Source organism: Astyanax mexicanus, chromosome 3 (genome assembly GCF_023375975.1).
Source record: "Astyanax mexicanus isolate ESR-SI-001 chromosome 3, AstMex3_surface, whole genome shotgun sequence".
Taxonomy (NCBI): Eukaryota; Metazoa; Chordata; class Actinopteri; order Characiformes; family Acestrorhamphidae; genus Astyanax; species Astyanax mexicanus.
Window position 1 is genome coordinate 63,441,816 of NC_064410.1, and position 12,077 is coordinate 63,453,892.

At 42.5% G+C, this 12,077-nt stretch overlaps 1 protein-coding gene and 1 long non-coding RNA gene across 8 annotated transcripts in view; one reads left to right on the plus strand and one right to left on the minus strand.

Annotated features, from left to right (window-relative positions):
* Positions 1-12,077, minus strand: part of nedd9 (neural precursor cell expressed, developmentally down-regulated 9) — a 71,584-nt gene that overhangs the window by 14,358 nt on the left and 45,149 nt on the right. The window lies entirely within an intron of this gene.
* On the plus strand, positions 7,360-8,383 carry LOC125799268 (uncharacterized). Of its 6 annotated transcripts, none has more exons than XR_007438103.1 (4): positions 7,360-7,521; positions 7,618-7,701; positions 7,878-7,919; positions 8,214-8,383. It is a non-coding gene; the product is annotated as an uncharacterized LOC125799268 (long non-coding RNA). The 6 variants fall into 6 exon arrangements; XR_007438107.1 differs by lacking the exon at positions 8,214-8,383 and adding an exon at positions 8,004-8,063; XR_007438104.1 differs by lacking the exon at positions 7,878-7,919.

Consider the following 12,077-nt stretch of genomic DNA (forward strand, 5'->3'; position numbering starts at 1 on the left):
CACACAATATATCATTACAGTGATATAATTACATTAAAAAACACTGAATTTTTTGTGTCCAAACTTTTGACTGGTACTGTATTACAGCACCTTTCAAGAAACCTACTCTCACAACAAGAAGCAGCAGCCAATCACACACAGCATACTCCCAACCGGAAACAACTGTCCATATACTACACAATAGTGCTCGGTCTATAGAATTGTAGAATTGTTTATATTTGCTATTTTATATGCATGTATTAAAATGTTCAGCACACATTTAGTGCATGCATATACAAGCTAGTGTGTCTCATTATTTGCACTCATCATCATGAAGTGCTTCGAGAGGCTAGTCATGAGGAACATCAAGACACAACTGCCCTCTTCACTGGACCCCCTGCAGTTTGCGTATCGTCCCAATCGCTCCACGGACGATGCCATCACCACCACCCTTCATCTCTCCCTCACCCACCTGGAGAAGAAGGACACTTACGTCAGAATGCTGTTTATAGACTTCAGTTCAGCATTCAACACCATCATCCCACAGAACCTCATCAGGAAGCTAAGCTCGCTCGGCCTCAACACCCCCCTCTGCAACTGGATCCTGGACTTTCTGACGGGGAGACCCCAGTCAGTCCGGTTCGGGGGCAGCACCTCCAGCACCATCACACTGAACACGGGGGCCCCCCAGGGCAGTGTCCTGAGTCCTCTGCTGTTCACCCTGCTGACTCATGACTGTGCTGCAAAACACAGTTCTAACAGCTTTATCAAGTTCGCCGATGATACAACCGTACTGGGTCTCATCACCAAAGGCGACGAGTCAGCATACAGAGAGGAGGTGCAGCGGCTGAAAGACTGGTGTACAGTCAACAACCTTCACCTGAATGTGGACAAGACAAAGGAAATGGTTGTTGACTTCAGGAGAGCACAACACACCCACTCTCCACTCAACATCGACGGGTCCTCTGTGGAGATTGTTAAGAGCACCAAGTTCCTTGGTGTCCACTTAGCTGATAACCTCACCTGGACCCTGAACACCAGCTCTACAGCCAAGAAAGCCCAGCAGCGTCTCTACTTCCTCCGGAAGCTGAGAAAGGCCCGTCTCCCTCCACCCATCCTCACACTCTTCTATAGAGGGACCATTGAGAGCATCCTGAGCAGCTGCATCACTGCCTGGTTTGGGACCTGCACCGTCTCTGACCACAAGACCCTCCAGCGTATTGTGAGGACAGCTGAGAGGATCATCGTCGTCTCTCTCCCCTCCATCACGGACATTTACACCACCCGCAGCATCCGCAAAGCAACCAGCATTGTGAATGACCCCACCCATCCTTCACGAACTGTTCTCCCTCCTGCCTTCGGGAAGAAGGTACCGCAGCATCCATTCCAGCACGACCAGATTCTGCAACAGCTTCTACCCCCAAGCCATCAGACTCCTCAACTGCAGAGACTGAACTGATGTTTTTTCTGTACATGCACACACACTCTTACCCCACTTACCCCAGAAAATGTAAGGCACTAAAAACCCTACTACCTCACTGGACTCTATTGCACACTGTGTAATAGAGTAATTACTACCTCACCCGGTCTTTTTTGCACACTGCAAAATTTGCACACTGTCTTGTTATTTATTATTCTTTGTCTGTATTGTGTTGTATTGTCTGTCTGCACTTTTGTACTGTTGCACTATTGTTCTGTCTACACTGTGTTTATGTGCACCATGGTCCCTGGAGGAACGTTGTTTAGTTTCACTGTGTACTCTGTATATAGCTGAAATGACAATAAAAACCACTTTGACTTTAACTTGTTATATTATTAAGATATTTTCTTGGTGAATTTGTATTGTTTGAGATATGTTTGAGTATATGAAAAATATATGTTTTATTTATTTTATACTCATTTTTTTGGCATTAGTGTGTTCTTAAAATAAATTAAATATATGTTTGTGTTATGTCATGTTGTCAAGAATGTCTTTATTGCAAAAATACTCTTAAACTTCTTAAGAATAAAAATAAATTTAAACATTTTCTTTGCTATTTAAAACCACTTGTAAAACCACCTATACAGATATAAGATATAAAGAGTCTGTACTCGTAATGGCAAAATATGAAAATATGAAATTGCATTTATAGTAATTGTTTAAAATACATTTTTATATAAAAGATACAAAACACACCAGTAAATCCAGCCTTTCAAGGGATTGGTCACTTTTATGCAAATAAGCTTTTGCTGGCCACGCCCCACATGTTTATGTTGAAAGTTTACCTACCTCACGTTAGCGTTAGCTTGTTAGCTAATTCATGCTTTACTGTGATAGAAGCACAAAACTCTTTACACAAAAATTATTTAAAGTTCTTGCATCTTCCTCATCTGCTAACTTGCCACGGACAGCAGTTACAGATCCCTCCCTCAGAAGAAGTCTGCTGGCTAATCCCACTGTGTATTGTGTTCTGAGGTTCTCAACTCGCAGACTGAAATGACTGAAATAGAAATGTTTCTTCAACTGATCTAGTGGGCGGGGCTCTGGTGAGGGTTGAGGGGTGGAGCCATGGTGTTTCTATGCAGGTTTCCTGGTTTATTATTTTAAATTAACATTAAAGGCAACCAATTACAAAAACAGGGATTGACATGACAAAAAATAATGGCTAAATGTAATTATTTTTACATAACAGTAAATAAAATATAAAAATAGATAAAAAAATAAAAATAGAATTAGAATAAAATAATAATAAGAAAGAAATTAAGATCAAAAGAAGATAAGATTAATACAACAAAAATAGTTAAAATTAAGCTAAAACTAACTTTTACATAATACAATAAAAATACAAATAAATAAATAAAAGAATTAATTTAAAAAAGCAATAATAAAAATAATAATAGTAATAATAATAAAAAGAAAAGAAAATCAAAAAAGCTAATACTATTTAAAAAATAATTATAAAATAAGGAAAGAGAAAAACTAAAATAAAAATAAAAGTTAAGAATAAATAAGATTTTTAAGGTGATTTACAGAAAACAGATTGATGGTTTTTGGTGTTTGGAGTGTTTATAGAGGCCGATAGACATAATATGCCAGAGCTGCAGGTCAGTCCTCAGTGCTCATTCTGCTGGACCTCTCGGCCGCATTTGACACAGTCAACCATGACTTCCTCCTAACTATACTCTCAAACATGGGGATCGCAGACAATGTGCTGTCATGGTTCAGATCGTACCTCACTGGGCGCTCGTTCAAGGTGTTGTGGCAAGGACAGCTGTCCTCAGCCCACTCCCTATCCACTGGGGTTCCCCAAGGTTCGGTACTGGGACCCCTTCTCTTCTCAATATACACTGCCTCTCTTGGTCAGGTTATCCACTCACATGGCTTTTCCTACCATTGCTTTGCTGATGACACCCAGCTATACCTGTCATTCTCACCTGAAGATCACTCAATCTCTGCACGGATATCGCAGTGTCTCTCTGACATATCCTCATGGATGAAGGAGCATCACCTTCAATTAAATCTCTCAAAGACTGAACTTCTGGTCATACCAGCAAAACCTTCTATTCAACACAACTTCTCTATAAGTATCGACTCTCTCTCTCTCTCACCGACAAAGGTTGCTAGGAACCTGGGTGTTCTTGTTGATGACCAACTCTCCTTCACGCACCATGTGGCCTCAGTTGCTCGGTCCTGCCGCTTTGCGCTCTATAACATCAGGAAAATTAGACAGTTTCTGACGCAACAGGCCACCCAACTCCTGGTACAAGCGGTCGTCATCTCACGCCTCGACTACTGCAATGCCCTGCTAACTGGCCTCCCGGCCTGTGTAGTAAAACCACTCCAGATGATCCAGAATGCAGCAGCACGTCTGGTCTTCAACCAACCAAAACGGGCACATGTCACCCCGCTGCTCATTGAGCTCCACTGGCTACCAGTTGATGCTCGCATCAAATTCAAAGCTCTTACAATCGCCTACAAGGTGATGACAGAACAGGCTCCTTCCTACCTGCACTCGCTCCTGAAGGCTTACGCTGCCTCCCGGCCGCTGCGCTCCTCCAATGAACGTCGCCTCGCTTTACCAAACATTCACACAAAGCAATCCAGACTGTTCTCATACAGAGTTCCCCAATGGTGGAACAAACTACCTTCCACTACCAGATCAGGAGAATCTCTCACTATCTTTAATAAACTCCTGAAGACAGAGCTCTTCAAAGAGCACTTACTCTCCTAACACCTCTAACTAACTACCTTCTACTACCAGATCAGGAGAATCTCTCACTATCTTTAATAAACTCCTGAAGACAGAGCTCTTCAAAGAGCACTTACTCTCCTAACACCTCTAACTAACTACCTTCTACTACCAGATCAGGAGAATCTCTCACTATCTTTAATAAACTCCTGAAGACTGAGCTCTTCAAAGAGCACTTACTCTCCTAACACCTCTAACTAACTACCTTCTACTACCAGATCAGGAGAATCTCTCACCATCTTTAATAAACTCCTGAAGACAGAGCTCTTCAAAGAGCACTTACTCTCCTAACACCTCTAACTAACTACCTTCTACTACCAGATCAGGAGAATCTCTCACTATCTTTAATAAACTCCTGAAGACAGAGCTCTTCAAAGAGCACTTACTCTCCTAACACCTCTAACTAACTACCTTCTACTACCAGATCAGGAGAATCTCTCGCTATCTTTAATAAACTCCTGAAGACAGAGCTCTTCAAAGAGCACTTACTCTCTTAACACCTCTAACACACTAACTACTTCTAACCTCATTTCCTTCTTCCCCTCCTTCACTCCTCTATCCTATTATTCCCCTTTGACCTCCTTTTATCCCTATCCAAAGATGTTTTACCTTTAAACTTATTTTACATTGTACTTGACTATTGTAAGTCGCTTTGGACAAAAGCGTCTGCCAAATGTAATGTAATGTAATGTAATGTAATGTAATGTAATATACGCTTTTATTTATTAATTACACTGAATTAAATAATAGAAATCAGTGGAAATCCTCTGTAACAATAGTAATTAAAAGGAGTCTGTGTGAAACTGAAATCTCATTTAGTATAAAAGAGGAAATGTCATCATCAGACACAGGAAGTTTAGTGTGAGATAAAACACAGCAGAACTCTGTGGTCTGAAGACGATACTTGTGAAAAACGCCCTGTTCGCTTGTCTTTGCTGCTGTACAACATTTGCATATGGGTGTTGTATGGGTATATAATCTATAACTGAAGCCCTCTTCTTAAGTTATATATGCTTTAAACTGCTTTTAAAGTGGAATAAATACTAATATAATATTAACTATATTATCCACCCATGTAGCTCCAAGCATATGCACTGCTTTCAAAATGAAATATAAAGTCATGCAACCTGTTTATTACTATGACAGATTTCTTATTATATATATATATATATATTATACATGCATGCTCTATTATGGTGTTGTGCACTAGGCCATAACATAAAGTAATCTTCAAATAGAACGAAAATATAGAATTATTAATATAGAATTAAAAAGCTTCTTCTTGTTCATTGCTTTTGGGTTTAAAAGCATGCAATATTTAAGAATGTGTGTATATATATATATATATATTTTATGACAACATAAAACCTACTGTATTTTTCGCACTATAAGGTGCACTTAAAATCCTAACATTTATGCATGAATTGTATCAGTCAGGTGTTAAAAAGCAGTAAATCCACTCCACTAAAGTACAGAGTTATATGGGTGAGTTTTCAGTGAAGTTTCTCCAGCACTAAGGCTGGAGCAGTATTAGCATTAGCCGCTAACCGCAGCGCTAACCGCTAGCTCTTTCGCCAATTAGAGGTGAGTATATTGTCAGCCTGTTGCCTGCTGCTAATCCTGGCTAGCACTGCTGGAGCAGTATTAGCATTAGCATTAGCTGCTAACCATAGTAAGCGCTAGCTCTTTCGCCATTCAGAGGTGAGTATTATCGGCCTGTTGCCTGCTGATAATTCTGGCTAGAACTGATGGAGAAGTATTAGCATTAGCATTAGCTACTAACCATAGTAAGTGCTAGCTCTTTCTACATTCAGAGTTGAGTATATTTGTATTCTAATCTGTGTGTTTACCATGTAAAAACAAGCCACATGGGAAAAGCTAGCTAATAACGCTAGCTAATATCACTCTGGCTTCCTGAAACACTCAGGGTTCCTCAGTGTAGTGCTGTCGAGCAGCATTTATTTATGGCTAGTGGTTAGCTGCTAATGCTAATGCTGCTGCACCCAGCCTTAGTGCAAATCTGGAATTCTAAGCTTCCTGTAAATAAACTGAAGCGCTTTATTCAAATACCCAAATAAACAGTTTTCAAAAGAAAAAAATATGTGGATTAACACCCAGCACTCCTCATTCAAAGTTTATATGCTTTATTTCTTTGTTTAATTTTTATTTTCTACATTGTAGATTAATATTAAAGTCATAAAAACGATTAAGGGACACTTAAATATGGAATTACGTAGTAAATACTTTTAAAAAGTATTATTCCTCCTGATCTAAACCTGATGATCTGAGATGGTGATTTGAGGTGATTTAATTGGGATGAGCTGGAGCTTCACAGCGTGAAGGAAAAGCAGCAACTATTGTTCAGCACCTCCAGGAACTCCTTCCTTCCTTCAAGACACTGAGAAAACTATTCCAGGTGACTCTCCCTCATGAAGACACTGAGATTAAAATCTCACCAAGAGTCTGCAGATCTGAACTCAAACATACATCTGATACTTATTTAGACGGATCTTAAGTAGAAAACAGATTCTGCTTTATTATAGAGCTTTAAAATATAGTCTTTAATATTAAATTTACAATGTAAAGAAAATCCTAAAAGGTGTGAGGAGGAGGAGGCTGCTGTTACTGTGGAACTGGGTGAGTAAGAGCTCTGAGCTCTGATTGCTGAAGGTGTAGCTGTCTGATGACTCAGGGTTATTATACACATTACAGAAGACATTTTTCAACTTTTCCTACGAGGACAAATACAGAATTCACTAGAATCCAGGGTGCAACAGAGCAACAGAGCTTTCAGACCTCAAATAATGCAAAGAAAACACAAGTTCATATTCATAAAGAGTATTTAAGCGTTCAGAAATCAGAAATATTTGGTGGAATAACCCTGGCTGGTTTTTAATCATCTGATTTTTTCCATGCATCTCGGCATCATGTTCTCCTCCTCCACCAGTCTTACACACTGCTTTTGGATAACTTTATGCTGCTTTACTCTGCAACTGGTGCAACAATTCAGCAAGCAGTTCAGTTTGGTGGTTTGATGGTTTGTGATCATCCATTTTTCTCTTGATTATATTCCAGAGGTTTTTAATTTGGTGCGCGACAGTAGGTGAGCTCCGCGGTACAGTTAAAAAGCTCCGCGCGACAGTAGGTGAGCTCCGCGGTACAGTTAAAAAGCTCCACGCGACAGTAGGTGAGCTCCGTGGTACAGTTAAAAAGCTCTGCGCGACAGTAGGTGAGCTCCGTGGTACAGTTAAAAAGCTCCGCGCGACAGTAGGTGAGCTCCGCGGTACAGTTAAAAAGCTCCGCGCGACAGTAGGTGAGCTCCGCGGTACAGTAAAAAAAAAAAAAAAAAAGCTCAGCGCGACAGTAGATGAGCTCCGCGGTACAGTTAAAAAGCTCCGCGCGACAGTAGGTGAGCTCCGCGGTACAGTTAAAAAGCTCCGCGCGACAGTAGGTGAGCTCCGCGGTACAGTTAAAAAGCTCCGCGCGACAGTAGGTGAGCTCCGCGGTACAGTAAAAAAAAAAAAAAAGCTCAGCGCGACAGTAGATGAGCTCCGCGGTACAGTTAAAAAGCTCCGCGCGACAGTAGGTGAGCTCCACAGTACAGTAAAAAGCTCCGCGCGACAGTAGGTGAGCTCCGCGGTGCAGTTAGAAAGCTCAGCGCGACAGTAGGTGAGCTCCGCGGTACAGTTAAAAAGCTCCGCGCGACAGTAGGTGAGCTCCGCGGTACAGTTAGAAAGCTCAGCGCGACAGTAGGTGAGCTCTGCGGTACAGTTAAAAAGCTCTGTGCGACAGTAGGTGAGCTCCGCGGTACAGTTAAAAAGCTCAGCGCGACAGTAGGTGAGCTCCGCGGTGCAGTTAAAAAGCTCCGTGCGACAGTAGGTGAGTTCCCCGGTACAGTTAAAAAGCTCTGCGCGACAGTAGGTGAGTTCCCCGGTACAGTTAAAAAGCTCTGTGCGACAGTAGGTGAGCTCTGCGGTACAGTTAAAAAGCTCTGTGCGACAGTAGGTGAGCTCCGCGGTACAGTTAAAAAGCTCTGTGCGACAGTAGGTGAGCTCCGCGGTACAGTTAAAAAGCTCTGCGCGACAGTAGGTGAGTTCCCCGGTACAGTTAAAAAGCTCTGCGCGACAGTAGGTGAGTTCCCCGGTACAGTTAAAAAGCTCCGCAGTACAGTTTAAAGAGCTCCGCGCGACAGTAAGCAAATGTTCTATTCGTTTAAATTGTCCTTTCATCTTTTTATCTTCTCACATAATTTAAATAAAATTTATAGGCCATTTGAATTAAAAAATTGTTTCTGAATCGAATGGTCAGACACTGAGAGATTCTCCCGGTTCTCCAGAGCTGTATATCGTACTGCAGAAATAAACAGGGCAGTTCAGCAGTCCTGCTACTGCAGACCGCGAGGCTGGTTTCAGGGCCGGTTGTAGAGTGTGAGTTATAGCTGTGGTCTGATTGGAGGACAGCGTGGTGTTTCAGGAGGTTAATGGTGGGGAAACGATTCTTCTGAAGCTGTTTGACTCTGAAGCTCATTAACCGGCTGTTGTTTCTGGCGTCGGAGGCTCTGAGCAGAGTTTAATCATTAGAACAACTGACCAGCGTCTGGATCATACGAGGTCATCACTCTGCTCCCAACCACCGCACCACCGACCAATCAGCTCCAATCCCTGAGTAAAACACTCAGATCTCTCACTCAAACCTGTGTTTTATTTATCTTATACTCAAGAAAAGCTTTAGTTTATAACTGTAACAATAATCAAATATATAAAATCTATCCATCATCGCTAAGACAAGCTTCATTTAAGACATGGGTTCATTTTAAATGTTTAGTTTAAATGTTTTGCTGCTACTGACAAAAAAAACAACATCAAACACAGTCATATTTTTAAAAATACCAAATTACCAAAATACCAATAATAAAATACTGAATGCACTTTCATAATGGTAAGTTTATATACACTAATTCACGCATACACTCCAAAAGTGCCTGGTCTGCATCTCTCTACCCTCTTTCTACCTCGCTTTAACCCAATCTGTCTGCCTCTACCTTTCTTAAACCTTACTCTTATTAAACCTTACCTCATTTTACCTTGCTCTATGGATCTACTTCTTTCTACCTTCATTCTACCTCACTCTACCTCATTTTAGCTCGCTCTGCATGACTCTACCTCTCTCTACCCTACTGCACCTGGCTCTACCTTCCATTGAACTACCTCTACGTAGTTTTACCTCACTCTACCTCGTTGTAGCTTGCACTGCATGGCTCCACCTCACTCTACCTATGTCTTCCCTCACTCTACCTCATTTTACCTCCCTCTACCTCACTCTACCTCATTTTAGCTTGTTTTAGCTTGCTCTACCTCACTCTACCTCCCTCTACTTTCCTCTCCCTCATTTTAGCTTGTTTTAGCTTGCTCTACCTCACTCTACCTCACTCTACCTCATTTTAGCTTGTTTTACCTCACTCTACCTCACTCTACCTCACTCTACCTCATTTTAGCTTGCTCTGCATGACTCTGCCTCCCTCTATAACTCATTTTAGCTTGCACTGCTTGGCTCTACCTCAATCTACCCTCAATTTACCTCACTTTACCTTGCATTGGCTTGCACTGCATGGCTCTATCCTTGCTCTACCTCACCTTGCCTGGCTCTACCCTTCTTTAACCTCTCTCTACCAAACTCTACCCTGTTTTAGCTTGCACGGTCTGGCTTTACCTGGCTCTACCCCACTTATCTTTGCTCTGCCCTCACTCTACCTTGTTTTACCTCACTCTGCCTCGCTCTGCCTCCAGTCTGGTTATGTTATGTGAGCACAGTCTGCACTGTTTCTGTTTAATGAAGTGAAATTCCAGCAAATGATAAAGAATTCACCAGACAAGACAAGACTAAATCACCACTAAACATCAGAACAGACGTTCAGAAACAGAAACAGCCCCGTCACGCTGCAGATGCCCTCAGAGTGAATCTCCTGCCCTCAAACTCATCGCTGCTCTATTTAACGAGGGGGAGGAACAGAGCTGCTCTATTAATATAACCGGCCCATTAATACAGCCAATTATAGAGCTGAATCTCCAGACGCAGCGTACAGCGAGTACATCCCGTACATCCTGCATATCCCGCACATCTCCTACATCTTCACCATAAAACTAGAAAAACACAAAGCCCTCTGATAAATCAGGAGCAGAAAAGAAACACAATTCATTCATTTCCATTCTAATGAATACAATCACAATCAGAGCTGATTTACAGCCTTTCAGCACAGAGAGTAATGAAACAACAACAAAACAAAACAAAACAGCAGTATGATCTACTGTACTCTCTCTCTCTCAGACTCCGGCTGCTGATGGAGAAACAGCAGCATCACCTACTGTACTCTCTCTCTCTCTCTCTCAGACTCCGGCTGCTGATAGAGAAACAAAACAGCAGTATGATCTACTGTACTCTCTCTCTCTCTCTCTCTCTCTCTCTCTCTCTCTCAGACTCCGGCTGCTGATGGAGAAACAGCAGCATCACCTACTGTACTCTCTCTCTCTCTCTCTCTCAGACTCCGGCTGCTGATAGAGAAACAAAACAGCAGTATGATCTACTGTACTCTCTCTCTCTCTCTCTCTCTCTCAGACTCCGGCTGCTGATGGAGAAACAGCAGTATGATCTACTGTACTCTCTCTCTCTCTCTCTCTCTCTCTCTCTCTCTCAGACTCCGGCTGCTGATAGAGAAACAAAACAGCAGTATGATCTACTGTACTCTCTCTCTCTCTCTCTCTCTCTCAGACTCCGGCTGCTGATGGAGAAACAGCAGTATGATCTACTGTACTCTCTCTCTCTCTCTCTCTCTCTCTCTCTCTCTCTCTCTCTCTCTCTCTCAGACTCCGGCTGCTGATAGAGAAACAAAACAGCAGTATGATCTACTGTACTCTCTCTCTCTCTCTCTCTCTCAGACTCCGGCTGCTGATGGAGAAACAGCAGTATGATCTACTGTACTCTCTCTCTCTCTCTCTCTCTCTCTCTCTCTCTCTCTCTCTCTCTCTCTCTCTCTCTCTCTCAGACTCCGGCTGCTGATGGAGAAACAGCATCACCAACTGTACTCTCTCTCTCTCTCTCAGACTCCGGCTGCTGATGGAGAAACAGCATCACCTACTGTACTCTCTCTTTCTCTCTCAGACTCCGGCTGCTGATAGAGAAACAAAACAGCAGTATGATCTACTGTACTCTCTCTCTCTCTCTCTCTCTCTCTCTCTCTCTCAGACTCCGGCCGCTGATGGAGAAACAGCATCACCAACTGTACTCTCTCTCTCTCTCTCTCTCTCTCTCTCTCTCTCTCAGACTCCGGCTGCTGATGGAGAAACAGCAGCATCACCTACTGTACTCTCTCTCTCTCTCTCTCTCTCTCAGACTCCGGCTGCTGATAGAGAAACAAAACAGCAGTATGATCTACTGTACTCTCTCTCTCTCTCTCTCTCTCTCTCTCTCTCTCTCTCTCTCTCTCTCTCTCAGACTCCGGCCGCTGATGGAGAAACAGCATCACCAACTGTACTCTCTCTCTCTCTCTCTCTCTCTCTCAGACTCTGGCTGCTGATGGAGAAACAGCATCACCAACTGTACTCTCTCTCTCTCTCTCTCTCTCTCTCAGACTCTGGCTGCTGATGGAGAAACAGCATCACCAACTGTACTCTCTCTCTCTCTCTCTCTCAGACTCTGGCTGCTGATGGAGAAGCAGCAGTATGACCTAATACTACAACAAATTGGACAGTACCCTCTGTATAGTAATACGTTTCATACGGTCAAGTTCTTGTCAATACAATAGCCTGGTTCACAGTCCACTCTCCAATCATAAACACCTATTCAAACTAGGCCACGCCCCCTGCTTGTTAACTT